The 14,199-nt window shown below is 32.1% G+C and overlaps 1 long non-coding RNA gene across 1 annotated transcript; it reads left to right on the top strand.

Annotated features, from left to right (window-relative positions):
- The first annotated feature begins 2,477 nt into the window (after window positions 1-2,477).
- On the top strand, window positions 2,478-5,899 carry LOC134723725 (uncharacterized). The gene is made up of 3 exons (XR_010108167.1): window positions 2,478-2,572; window positions 4,748-4,803; window positions 5,482-5,899. It is a non-coding gene; the product is annotated as an uncharacterized LOC134723725 (long non-coding RNA).
- The last annotated feature ends 8,300 nt before the right edge of the window (window positions 5,900-14,199 follow it).

The raw sequence follows: 14,199 nt of genomic DNA, 5'->3' as shown, positions 1-14,199 counted from the left end.
CATGGGCGTTTGTCTTTATCATTTTCAAAACATATAAAGGATTTCCTAACACTCCCGGTTTGAGTATAGTCGGAAACAATTTTATGTTCGTTGTTCCTCCTAGGACTTGTTTTTTTGTCATTCTTCCTGACCATGCATGTCCTTGACAGATAAACAGTCTTCCTCTATTTCCGTCAGTGTATTGATTTGAACTTATTTTTGGTGCAAATTATATCAAAATTGTAGAAAAGTCTATCGACTCTTGCTCAAAATATGGACAATTTTTTGTTATGGACCTCTGTAATTCAGTTTGACAGCTTAAGACATAGACATTTTTAACCTTTTTCAAACTGGACCAAATAACCACTAGATCTTTGCCTACAAAATCATGCCGCGAAATTTTACATGTAATTTAATTTCCTACTTTATGCATATAAGATATACAGAAATAAATTTTTAAGGTGTATTAACACAATTTGTTAAAGACTGTTTACACTAGGGACTCTATTTGAAGACAACGAAAATCAAAAGACGATAATGGTCCCCGGACCTTAAATTTTGCATGTTTATATGTGATGTCAATTTTATTCAAGAGAGTTTAATTTTGCAAACTTGTTCCTTTTGAAATTAGTATTTTTGTGTGTTTGACGAATAAAAACTGGAAGAGGGGCAAAAGATACAAGAGTGACAATCAAACTCATAGATTATGGCTAAATTTAGTGCTGTGATTCAAAGAATAATTATCAAGATTTAACATTTATATTCCAATTGATATTATTAACTTGTTACGTACATATTAATGTTTGCACCTTGCTAATTGAATAGGATGTAAATACAGTTATGTCTTTAAGTTCATAATGTGCTGATTAATATATAAATATATTTAATAAATAAATGATTTGGAAAATACATTGAAGGTATAAAAAGTCATGAGAATTCCGAATGCAATAAGGTTATATCCGGGCACTCTGGTTCTAAACCTTGGTTCTTTCTGGGTTTTCTGGTTCTGAACCTTGGTGTTTTTGTTCGAAACCATGGTAACTGGTTCAACATCCGGGTTGTTTGGTTAAGGCAACCCAACTTCTTGGTTCCATCTGGGTTTTATTCTAGATCATTCTAATGTTCCCATTGAACATAACAGAAAATAACCGCAAGTCTCCGAATAAAAAGGTAAAGTAGGTCAAAGACGCTAAAATTATTTTATAATATTTTCCTTTTTTTTTCTTTTATACTCATCCCTTATTTACGTACATATGTCTAGACAGTGGCGGATCCAGAAATTTTCCTAAGGGGGGGGGGGGGCCGTTGTAATATTATAAAATAATTTTAGCGTCTTTGACCTACTTTACCTTTTTATTCGGAGACTTGCGGTTATTTTCTGTTATGTTCAATGGGAACATTAGAATGATCTAGAATAAAACCCAGATGGAACCAAGAAGTTGGGTTGCCTTAACCAAACAACCCGGATGTTGAACCAGTTACCATGGTTTCGAACCAAAACACCAAGGTTCAGAACCAGAAAACCCAGAAGGAACCAAGGTTTAGAACCAGAGTGCCCGGATATAACCTTATTGCATTCGGAATTCTCATGACTTTTTATACCTTCAATGTATTTTCCAAATCATTTATTTATTAAATATATTTATATATTAATCAGCACATTATGAACTTAAAGACATAACTGTATTTACATCCTATTCAATTAGCAAGGTGCAAACATTAATATGTACGTAACAAGTTAATAATATCAATTGGAATATAAATGTTAAATCTTGATAATTATTCTTTGAATCACAGCACTAAATTTAGCCATAATCTATGAGTTTGATTGTCACTCTTGTATCTTTTGCCCTTCTTCCAGTTTTTATTCGTCAAACACACAAAAATACTAATTTCAAAAGGAACAAGTTTGCAAAATTAAACTCTCTTGAATAAAATTGACATCACATATAAACATGCAAAATTTAAGGTCCGGGGACCATTATCGTCTTTTGATTTTCGTTGTCTTCAAATAGAGTCCCTAGTGTAAACAGTCTTTAACAAATTGTGTTAATACACCTTAAAAATTTATTTCTGTATATCTTATATGCATAAAGTAGGAAATTAAATTACATGTAAAATTTCGCGGCATGATTTTGTAGGCAAAGATCTAGTGGTTATTTGGTCCAGTTTGAAAAAGGTTAAAAATGTCTATGTCTTAAGCTGTCAAACTGAATTACAGAGGTCCATAACAAAAAATTGTCCATATTTTGAGCAAGAGTCGATAGACTTTTCTACAATTTTGATATAATTTGCACCAAAAATAAGTTCAAATCAATACACTGACGGAAATAGAGGAAGACTGTTTATCTGTCAAGGACATGCATGGTCAGGAAGAATGACAAAAAAACAAGTCCTAGGAGGAACAACGAACATAAAATTGTTTCCGACTATACTCAAACCGGGAGTGTTAGGAAATCCTTTATATGTTTTGAAAATGATAAAGACAAACGCCCATGCTTGCTTGCATTTCATTGGTAGTGTTCATTTTATAAAATCAGCAGATCTCTGTTGGTTTTCATCATTTAACTGAAGCTTTTGAGGTCGATTTAAGGTAAGAGTATAGGAAAAAATTAATTAAATAACTTAATTCATTGTGTACTTTAAAATAAATTTAAAAAAAATATATCAATATATTTTTGACACGAGAGATAGTTAAAGGGGCACTAGCTATCAAATTCATGGTTACCAATTTGACTCAAATTCTCATATTTTATTTAATAAAACATTTATCATACTATCTAGAGTCTAAAATAAACAGTTTACAGAGCATGGGGTAGATAATATATAGGTTCGTTACGTGTGTATTTTAGTCCTTACGACATCCAATTAACTATCGATTCGACCTCACATGACCATATAAGCGATGTAAACATAAAAAAGATATGAATAGATTAAACCAACACATGCAATTGGATATTTATAGGTCTGTTTGATTTTATTTAATAGATTAAAAATAGATGTTTCTCATTGTTTTTAACCGTATAAGAATGATTTTATGTGCATCGAATTAGTAATCAAATGATTTGCCGTAGTTCCACTTTCATTGTTGCCATTAAATAACCGGTACACGTATAAATCATGCGTTGTCAATCTCTGGCTAGGGGTTAAATTGAAGTTCACATGAATACGAATTTGAAGAGGTCGACTCATTCACTTCCAAGTGAATTACTAATTATCAATGTTTCTTAGCCGGTAATTTGACAAAATTGAACCTTTTTGGCTGCAAAAAGCGAATTGTTATCTCACTATTTCACTTTCATTATTGATTGAACAGAAAAAAATCAAACTTTAGATTTTCTTATATATCTCGTAGCTAGTGCCCCGTTAAAGTAAAAGTATTTTGAAATTAAAGTAAAAAATGGTAACAGAATTCAAAAATAAATGTATAATCGCTTAAAGTAGTCAACAATGTATACACTGGAAAACAACTGAATCATATTTTTATAGTTCGTTCTTATGTTGTACTGTTATACCAATGTCCCAGGTTAGGGAAGAGGTTGTGATGTTTAACCCTGCCACATTTTGTATGTATGTCCCAAGTCAGGAGCCTGTAATTCAGTGGTTGTCGTTTTTTTTTATGTGTTACATATTTGTTGTTCGTTCATTTTTTTTATATATATAAATAAGGCCGTAATTTCCCCTTACATTGTCATATAGAGCCTTTTATAGCTGACTATGCGGTATGGGCTCTGCTAATTGTTAAAGGCCGTACGGTGACCTATAGTTGTTAATGTTTGTGTCATTTTGGTCTCTTTTTTGAGAGTGGTCTCATTGGCAATCATACCACATTTTCTTTTTTGTAAGGTATCGCTTTATTGGTGATTTGGATGGCATACTTCATACATAACAAATGAAAGCAATGCTTTGGAAATGTCATGAGTTGGATTAAACACAAAATAATATTTACAAACAAAACTAACTAGGTTTGTTTTGATCATTTTACTTTGGTTTAGATTAGATTTCAAAATATATTCCGAAAACCATCTTTTATTACGTGACATAAGACAGTTCGTGAAATTAAAGTTTAACTGAATAAAAAAAACATATTCTTACTTACAAAAAACAAATACAAACAAAATAATTTATTCATTGGAAAAACATTGTATCGCCTTCTAAGTATACCGAATATCTTTCTTCTATTCAAATTTCTTTATTTTTAAAGAATAAAATTGAACAACCGTTACGTATCATTTCGGAAGTGTGAAGTTACAAGTCAACTTATGAAAGATATGATAATCGACCGATTTTTTTTTAAAGATTTTCCATATATAGAAAATTATATATTTTTTGTTAGATATTTTACGGCAATATAGCATGACAAGCATTTTTTTTCCATAGATTATTGATCTGAAATTTTCACTGCAAAACTGAATAATTACAGTTCAACAGGACTTCTGGGCAAATTGTATGTGTCTGCGGCTTGATTTTAACCTTTCACCTTAGAAGAAATGTGTTAAATTTTATAATTCTCATCCCAAAAAGTTCGTTATTTTTATTTTTAGCAAATAAACCTTTTAAAGAAAAAGGAGGGGAGAGAAACGTTCAATGTCATTGATATTGAGTATCGACTAAAAGCTCTTTTTTAATGTATGGGAAGTGAAAATGAAAAAAAAAATCACAAACAAGTCATACGCACATCATATAATATAAGAACTATTTAGAATTCAGGTTGTATGTATGTTCTTTCTAATACAACTTTAAATTGTTTTATTTCAATGTTTTTAAGGATGCAGTTGACGTTTTTCGCAGGTTTCTTTGTTTTGGCAGTTTTTGTTACACACGGTAAGTTTTTTTAATATCTTTTTCTTACTGTGTTGTTTTTTAGTGTATTTTTGAATGCTTCTGGTCGTTTTTACAGCTTTACTCAATTATGAAACAATATCTTATAACATTGACGCTATTAACTTTACTGCACAAGATACGCTTTTCGACAAAAGATGAATCTTCGGTGGTGCTCGAGGCAAATATTTGAAAATTCAATAAAATCTGAATTACAGAAACATAAAAATAAAACGTCGGGTTTGATTTTTTAGTCAAAATAAATTAGAATTTAACAAGAGGGGAAAATTAAGATGTTAAAAAACAAATTTATAATTCAAAGAATGAAAAAAATACGAAAATACTAACTACAATCAAGATAAGACAAGAAAATATGTTGTTTGGTTGCGTTCCTGTCTATTTGACTAATAAAACAAAATCTCCCATCTCCATTTAAGTTGTATAAAATAATTAATCGATCATAAACACAAAAATACAAAATTTGACCTTTAATGGTTTACTTTTATAAATTGTTATTTGTATTGAGAGTTGTCTCCTTGGCACTTACACCACATCCTTCTATATCTATATGTCTATTGATATAAATATTTTACTTTCAACTTAATTTTCATCATCCATTCTAAACACTGAATCTGCAATCTTTAATGATGTTTGAAAATGACATACCTTTGTATATTTCAGTAAATGGGTGTGCCTTCATGGTATGTGAGAACAAGTCTGCATACATCAAATGTCCATATCCGTTGACAATATCGGTACGATCAGCAATATATGGGCGGTCCACTGATTCATCTGTATGCCCTGGAAAAGTCAAAACAACTCATTGCAGTTCATCAAGGTCAAACAGTAAGGTCAAAGCGCAATGCAATGGCAAAAGATTTTGTTTATTGAAACCAACCAACCGTCAATATGGAGACCCTTGCCGCGGAACACATAAGTACCTAGAAGTGGAGTTCAAGTGCATTTAAGATTTGCGTAACAACTTCATTGTCACACGCCGTTAGTGTGTTGAAGAAATATAATCCATGCGTTTTGTTTTGGCAAACTGCTTTTTTTCAATGTGACCAAACATTTCAAGAAAAACTGAACTATTCAACACTTGATACTTGTTTTTTAAATCTATCTTTTGTTAATCTATAATATTTATGGAGACCGGCTTGCTAAAAAAATGTTTTTATATCTTGTTTGATGTTATATTTTCTTTCTTTTGTGTTTATATTCAAATTGTAGACCTCAATCAAACTTGAGAGAGAGATCAATAAATACATGTAGTTATAAATATTGGGGGAAAAAACACGACAAAAACCCAAAATTACCTTCATACGGGGTATATTTCTACCAATTTATATGATATTCACGCGCTTGCATTCATATCGTGATTTTCTTGACAGAGTATTGCTTCTCACACGGAAGCTATTTAACCAAGAGTTCCAAATGGTGAAGTTGAAATAATCCCTTTGTAAATTTTACGGAAGCCATCACGAGTTGGATAACCGTTTCACAGATGATATCTGATATTTTCCTTATGTCGTAACTACAATTCCCTACCCATCATGATTGTGACCTACCGAATCAGACTACTTAACGGATTTGCAATATTGTAACATAAGCAACACGACGGGTGCCACATGTGGAGCAGGATCTGCTTACTCTTTCGGAGCACCTGAGATCACCCCTAGTTTTTGGTGGGGTTCGTGTTGCTTATTCGTTAGTTTTCTTTGTTGTGTCATGTGAACTATTGTTTGTCTGTTTGTTTCATTTTTAGCCATGACGTTGTCAGTTTATTTTCAATTTATGAGTTTGACTGTTCCTCTGGTATTTTTCGTCCCTCTTTTTTAAATACATGCGTTCGAAGCGATTAATAAACTTTATTTATCAAAAATTATAATTTAATCATATGCTGCGGTACAATTAGTCTCATTTATGTTATTTGTAGAAGGTAGGTTTATGCTGACACAAATGCTATCCGACTTTTAATGTGTTTAGTCTTCAAACATATTGGTTTATTTCAAAGAACATTCCATATCCTCGGGCGTTTCCCACTTTATTTGGCTAAATTGGTGTCATTGAAGACCGATTTATTTTCAGCTGATTGATTACAGTATCGAAAACCCGACTACTAAACGTGGTATCTTTGATAAAATTTTAACTTTTTAAATTGTATCTTAATCCTTGGCATGCTAAATGATATGCAAACTAGCTGTACCCTTATGCTGATGCATACTGATTGCATTAAATCTAAGATAGTGGATCACAGAGTCACTGGTGGTAATCGGAAGGTCGTTACTTAACTGAAAGTTGCAACCATAAGAAAATGGGAGACAACTCTGGGGAACAGTTTTTTCTTTTCCGATTTTTCTGCAGTTAAAGGTTAGTTTGAGCTAAACCGCTTGTCTCATACATACTAATCGTGAGTGCGTTGATATTGAAACTAAATTTAACACTGTTAAATTTGGTTTCAATATCAACGCACTCACGATTGAAAAATTTGGTTTCAATATCAATATGTATGCTGGTATGTATGAGACAAGCGGTTTAGCTACACATAAAAACATTCCAATTTTCGTAAAATAGGCGTTCAAAAAATCATCTAAAACAACAATAATGTTGAGGATGGTAGTAACTCTTTATTAAATTGATCTGAATAAAGCAAGCCAAGAGTTTTAAACGTGTCTTCTATTATATGAAAATAGAATATGTTATGTTTTTTTTTTATTATTATTTTTACATACAACGTGTGATAAAGAATTTCAATCAGCGTAACACTTTATGAATTCAAAATTATTATTTTTTTTCAAATACATTTTTGACTAGAGTTGTCTCCCATTTTTTGTCATACGACCATACGCTTACAATCAGTTAGAGTGGGTGGGCGGGGAAGGTCTGACGTATTAAATTATAATCCTGGTACCTTTGATAACTATTAGAAGTCGTACAGTTGATAAATGGATAGCCTATGATCATGGTATTTCTAAATATTTTATGTCATTATGTTTATCAAATTATCAGTATATCTATATATCAAAGAAGATATGCAAATTGGTGATGAAGTAGCAATCCATGGCGACTTATTTTGCATTTCATCCTCTATAAAAACTACAAAATATCACACACAACCAGAATAAAACAATATGACACTTAATCAATGAGATAAATAACCAGACATTAGTTTGTAAACATGTTTTTTTTTCAAGTGTGTTGAGATAATTTTCTGTTAACAATTTGTGTAATATCAGGTATATGGAAAAAGGTAAAAAAAAAAAAGAGTACCCAACTCCGAGGGAAATAATTAGCGTAAAGTACCTAAGCAAATGGAAAATAAAGCCTCAAACACATCAAACGTATAGATAACAACTCTCATATTCCTAAATTTATACAGACATTTTTTTATGTGTAAAATTGTGAATTAAACCTGGATTTGTAGCTTTCTCAACCTGCCTCTTGTATGTCAGTTGCATAATATTCCATTATATTAACAAAAACCTGTGAACAAACCAAGAACACATAATAGGTAACCATGTAAAAAAAAGTGGTACACGAGTCAACGTCAACATCGTGTTATAATCTTAATCAACGAAATTAAAACAAGTAAATATCAACAAAGGAAATTAAAATGGTACAAAGTCAAACCACATAAATCAAAATGAAAGACAAGATTAAAACAGATGACAAGAGCAAAACAACACGTTGTTGGGATAACAAAATATATTACCAAAATAATTGAGCACGTAGTTAAAATGATAAACAACTTCAGTGCCTAGAATCTATACTTCAAAACCATCGTGTATTACTCATGAATTTGATACGGAATATTTATCAATAAGTCTTGGTACCTTCCAATGAACTTTTATGTAGAAAAAGAAAAGAAGTTCCTTACAACTAGTTCATCAATTTTCTACTTAGACACTGGTTAAATGCTGTAATAAATGCATTGGATTTTTCCCGTGACTTTGATCTTTATTCTGTTTTTAAGTGTCATATGTTTTCTTGTATTGTTTACGTTTATAGCTTTGTACGTGTAAAAAAGCTGCTTTCTGTATTTTTTTACACAATCAAGAACTTTACAATTTAAGCTTTTGACCTTGATTTAGTATAAAATTGAACTTTCTGACAACCACGCAAAACAAAAAAGTGTTCATTATAGGCTCCCGTTGGTACTTGATATCTTCACTTTTTTGGGCAATTAAAAGAACTCCTTATCTAAGATATCCGTCTACTATGTTATTACTATGGATAAATTACTAGTTTTCATAAGACAATGATCAATACGGCTCATAACGTTAATGATCTTACCCCTAAATTATGGAGATATTTCTAAAAACTTAACCTGGACAACCAAAGGATAAATGGTGCATTTACGACAGGTTGAACAATATGTATAACGTAAAAATGTTCCTTTAATATATTTTTTTCAAGTTTGAAAGTGAAAAGTGAATTTTATATGCAATCTATTTTCTAAATTAGTTATTGACAGACACAGAGGTAGACTATTTATCTGTAAAGGACATGATCAGGAAGAATGACAAAATAACAATTCCTGGGATGTCCTTCGAACACAACATTGTTTCCGACTATATTTTCAAACCGGGAATGTTAGGAAATCCTTTACATGTTTTGAAAATGAGAAAGACAAACGTCCTTTCCTGTACCCTGCTTGCATTTTAAATTTACAAATAAGATATCTGAGCTTTATCTTTTCATCATTTAACCTTGTTTATATCGGAATTCAAAATAGATTTAAAACAAAACATATTTTATTGCATAAGACAGTCCGTGAAATTAGAGATTAACAGATCCAAAAAAAATATATTCTTGTTTACAAAAATTGATGAAAAAAATCATTAGTATTGCGAAACGAATATTTATCGCAAGAACAAAATTAGGCGGACGAAAAAAAACAATATTCAGAAGAAAAACAATAGGTCTTTTCACAGAAAATTTAAGTGGAAAGACCTAATTGCAAGTGTCCAGTCATGTTTCCTGCCTGGGGATTCTACAATTAACCAACTCTTGCATATATCATATTTATTTGGCAAAGCTCTTGACGCAGGAAAAGAGATTCGTGATGTGATTTGGATATTGGTCGAGCTGTCGATCGAGTCTTGCATGAAGGCCTAGTTTATAAACTTAAAACTATTGGCATACAAGGAAACCTATTAAAAAGGTTTATGAGCTATTTATCAAATCGAAAACAAAAAGTGGTATTTTCAGGTCAATCCTGTGATACTTTTGGTGTAAATGCTGGCGTCCCCCAAGGATCAATATTAGGCCCCTTACTTGTTTTAGTATATATAAATGACCTTGTAAACGACATACACTGTAATATAAAACTATATGCTGACGATTCTTCTATTTTAATAGTAGTTGAAGATGAATATGCAGCAGCAAGCACACGTAATTCTGATATAGAGACTATCAACAATTGGTTAATGCAATGGCTAGTAAACTATAGCGCAAATAAAATTGAAGCCTCCACCTCTTTATATGAATGATTATATGATTTCAGAATTAGAAAGCAAAGAACACCTTGGTTAAATTTTTCATGAGGATGGTTCATGGCATTCTCATGTCAAAAGAATAATTGAAAAGTAAAATCACAAAAATACTGACCTTTGAGCAAAATCAATAGACCACTTTAGAGTTCATCCGTCGCCGGAAATAACTCGTCTATTAAGCACGCATTTATGATGTCATTTACCAGATAGACGGGGTCGCCTTTATCCCTGCACTATTTACGTTTATCAAGCGTGCGTCTTAGTGATCGTCATTGTGCAGGATGAACTAGAAATAATGGTTATTCTGTAGGCACTTGACGACAATCCCCTAATGACAGCAGTGCTGATTGTCAATTTCGAGAAAGTTAAAAGAAGAAGTGGTGATTTAAATATTTTATCTGATGATGAGAAGTTTATATACCTTTTTAAAAGTACTGATTGTTTTGATATAGTTGCCAAGACCTGCTTTAAAATTTTAAGTAGAAGAAATAGTTTTTTATATGCTTAATTGATAACTATGTTTTTACAGACCTGAACTATTTCATAGACATCATAAATGTAGTAAGTTTCATACTTTTACATAATGAAAATGTTTAAGAGATATGATAAATATATATATATAATTAATAATTTATATTGATTTCTATAGTCTCTCATAATTTTTTATAGAATGGCACTGGTATTTTAATTTATAAAATTACTGTTTTATTCAATGTATATATTATGATGATTGTATTATATGTATTGCAAGTGGTGAGACTCTAATAAAATATTGAATCTGAATCTGAATCTGTCTCTATGACACATTCCCCATTTTCATTCTCAATTTTATTTATAAGTGTTTGAAATTGTAAAAATTAAAATAGAAGTACTGGAGCTCTGAATTAGTAATTGATCCCTAATAAGCTTCGTATTTATTGAATTTTTCGACAGAGTCATCTCCTCTTGGGCAGGGTATTTAAACTTTTGTTTGTTCTATTGTCCCATTGAATAGATACACTCAGCTATTGTTCTCTGTATAGTTAAATAGACAACTTTCGAGTTCGACGCATTTCCGTCAAAAACTCTGGTTTTAGTGAACGTCATTTGTGCGTTCAGGGGCGTCGTCACTTCCGTTCCAATGTTCAGAGTGGTTGAAAAACTATAATTCTATATTGTACGAATTATTCGACAAATTGAATTCTCAAAATTGACAATCAGCACTGCTGTCATTAGGGAATTGTCATTAAGTACCTACAGAACAACAATTATTTATAGTTTATCCTGCACAATGACGATCACTCAGACGCTTGATGAACATTAATAGTGCAGGGATACAGGCGACCCCCTCTATCTGGTAAATGACGTCATAAAGGCGCGTATAATTGACGAGTTTTTTTCCGGTGACGGATGAACTCGAAAGTGGTCTATTGGTTTAGTCTGGCTATTCTTAAATTTTGAATTTTATAAGTAAAATAGTAAAATTTTATGTTGGTGTTCCAAAACATTTTGTAAAAACACTAAACTAATGAACTAACTCAAATCCAGGTAAATCTAATAAAGAAGACTTTAGTGTTTTAATGTCTAATCTCACCGTTTTAATTTATTGACATAACTGCACGACTCGATTCTCAATTAACAACTTGGTAAGATAATCGTTGCAAAGAATCCTGCTCAAACTTTAGTGAAAGACGGTGTTAACTTTGCATTGTTGCGATAAATTATATTCTTTGTTGAAGACAATTGTAGTGACCTGCAATACAAGTACCATTCAATTGAGTTTAGTTACATGTCTTGTGTTTCTGTCTTTGTCCTAGGTTTTCTATATTTTGCATGTGTAGTGCATCATGACATAAGACATTGTAACGTGTACCGTGATGAGCTTTCGTGCAAGACTGCTGTGTGTATTTTTTACATTGAACATTTGATCAGACTTTGACTTTATGACTCCTGACCTTCATATATGCACGTTGGGTGTGTCATCATGTTGCAGTGTGTTCCTCGGTATATTACCTTGACCTCAAAATATAATTTTCAATTGACCTTGCTTCTGAATATGTGGCATGTAGATGTATTGTCATAAGATGATGAGTCTATTTGCACAAGAAACTTCATGTGAGCTTGGCTTTTGCCCTCAATGTAAAACTTGTATATTTTGTTTGAATTGAATGGAGAATTAACTGTATGATTGGCACTCGTAACACATCTTCTATATATTAGATATATAGACAATAACTGTTAAGTGCCTTCATTTTCGATTTGGAATCCCTTGAGGCCCGCGTAGTAATATCAAAATTACACATCACGCTGAAGACGGGTTCGCAAAAAAAGAATCTCGAATAGTCAACAACAATACATCGCACAAGGTATATAATTATCTATTTTAACATAACAACTAATTTCAACAGTACAAACAAATAAAAAACATTGTCAAATTTGAAACAGAAGTGTACGAGTTGTCCTAGCTACGCTTCAGACTTGACATTCACTAAAGATGCATGCTGAAATTGACATGGTTGATTTTGTAACACATTCATACACATTCAAGTTTTGAAATCGACAATTGTCATCGTCATGGGAATGCAACTGGAATACACATTCTGTGGTCACACAGGTTCAAACAATACTCAGTCCGGCAGTGGGTGGAGCTTTAAAGAAATATATGTATAGTATACAGATACAGCATAACGATATCTGTAGGACTGTATCTGTATAGTAGGACCCACAATTGCAGGATAAATAGATATATTGCTAGTTTTGTGTACCACGATGACCCTTTTCTCAAAATCCGCTTTGTGTTGTTTTTTTTACAAGGATCTCTTGACCGGACTATGATTTTTTAGCTCTTGACCTTTGCATATTGGGTGTGTCTCTTGGTATGTCATTACCTTGACGTCAAGTCAGGAGTCTCTGGTTTTTGTTAGTCTTGTATGTTTTTAATTGTAAGTTTATTTTATGATTTGGAGTTTGAACTAGTACACATTTTGTTAAGGGCCATCTGAAGCCCGCTTTTGGGCGAGGGATTTTTCTCGCTTTGTTGAAGACCAATTTGTGGCATTTGACTGCTTTCTGCTGCTCTTTTGAAATGGTTACTGTCTCGTTTACACATTCCACATTTTCCTTCTCAATTTTCAAGAATGTTTGGTTCAGATGAAACTAAATCCTTTAATTTCCGTGAATATCAAGTAAGAAAATTTACTGCATCAGGACCGGAGCATCATGTGCTGCAGTTGTGATAGATGTTTCAATCATTTTACCTTAGATTTCATTTCATTGACATGTAGGTATGGATTGTCTGCTATTACATCTGAAAAATTCACACAGAAGGTATACGCATATCAATAAACTGAACTCAATGCTAAGAACCTTTAAAGTACACTTAGACAGAGAGCTCAATCTAGTGAAACACTTTGTTAAGTACGTTGGTCACATTTAACTTGAAATCTCACTGTCTGTTAGCAAACTGCACCGAGATCCTGAAAAGTTAAGTCTATTAAAAAAAGAATTCAATGGAAGTAAATAAGCTGATTACTGAAATAAATATAGAATATGTCTATTAACCACAGATGCCCCTGCTTGTGAAAAAAAAATGAGTAAACTTCCACATATAGATGCAGGATTCGCGTACTTTTGACCGTTTTGTGACCATAAGCATTGTGAATAAGTTTCAAAACATTTGGTTGAGGCAAATTAAAGTTAAAGAACGGAAACACCAGATTTAGCTGTTTTCCTATTTCAAGGCTTCGGGTTGACATTGGCTCAACATCTTTAATTGTTTTTACATAGGTGGTAATGGTAACATTTTTTCCTGTAGCTCAGTCCATATCGTTAACTTGGATATGTATGATAGCTCGTTTAGAAGCTGTGACATTTTCACATGTTTGGTTAAAATTCCGGGTACGAAGTGAGATAACTTTTTCCGTAA

Source organism: Mytilus trossulus, chromosome 6, assembly GCF_036588685.1.
Source record: "Mytilus trossulus isolate FHL-02 chromosome 6, PNRI_Mtr1.1.1.hap1, whole genome shotgun sequence".
Lineage (NCBI taxonomy): Eukaryota > Metazoa > Mollusca > Bivalvia > Mytilida > Mytilidae > Mytilus > Mytilus trossulus.
This window is presented reverse-complemented; position numbering and strand designations above follow the sequence as displayed.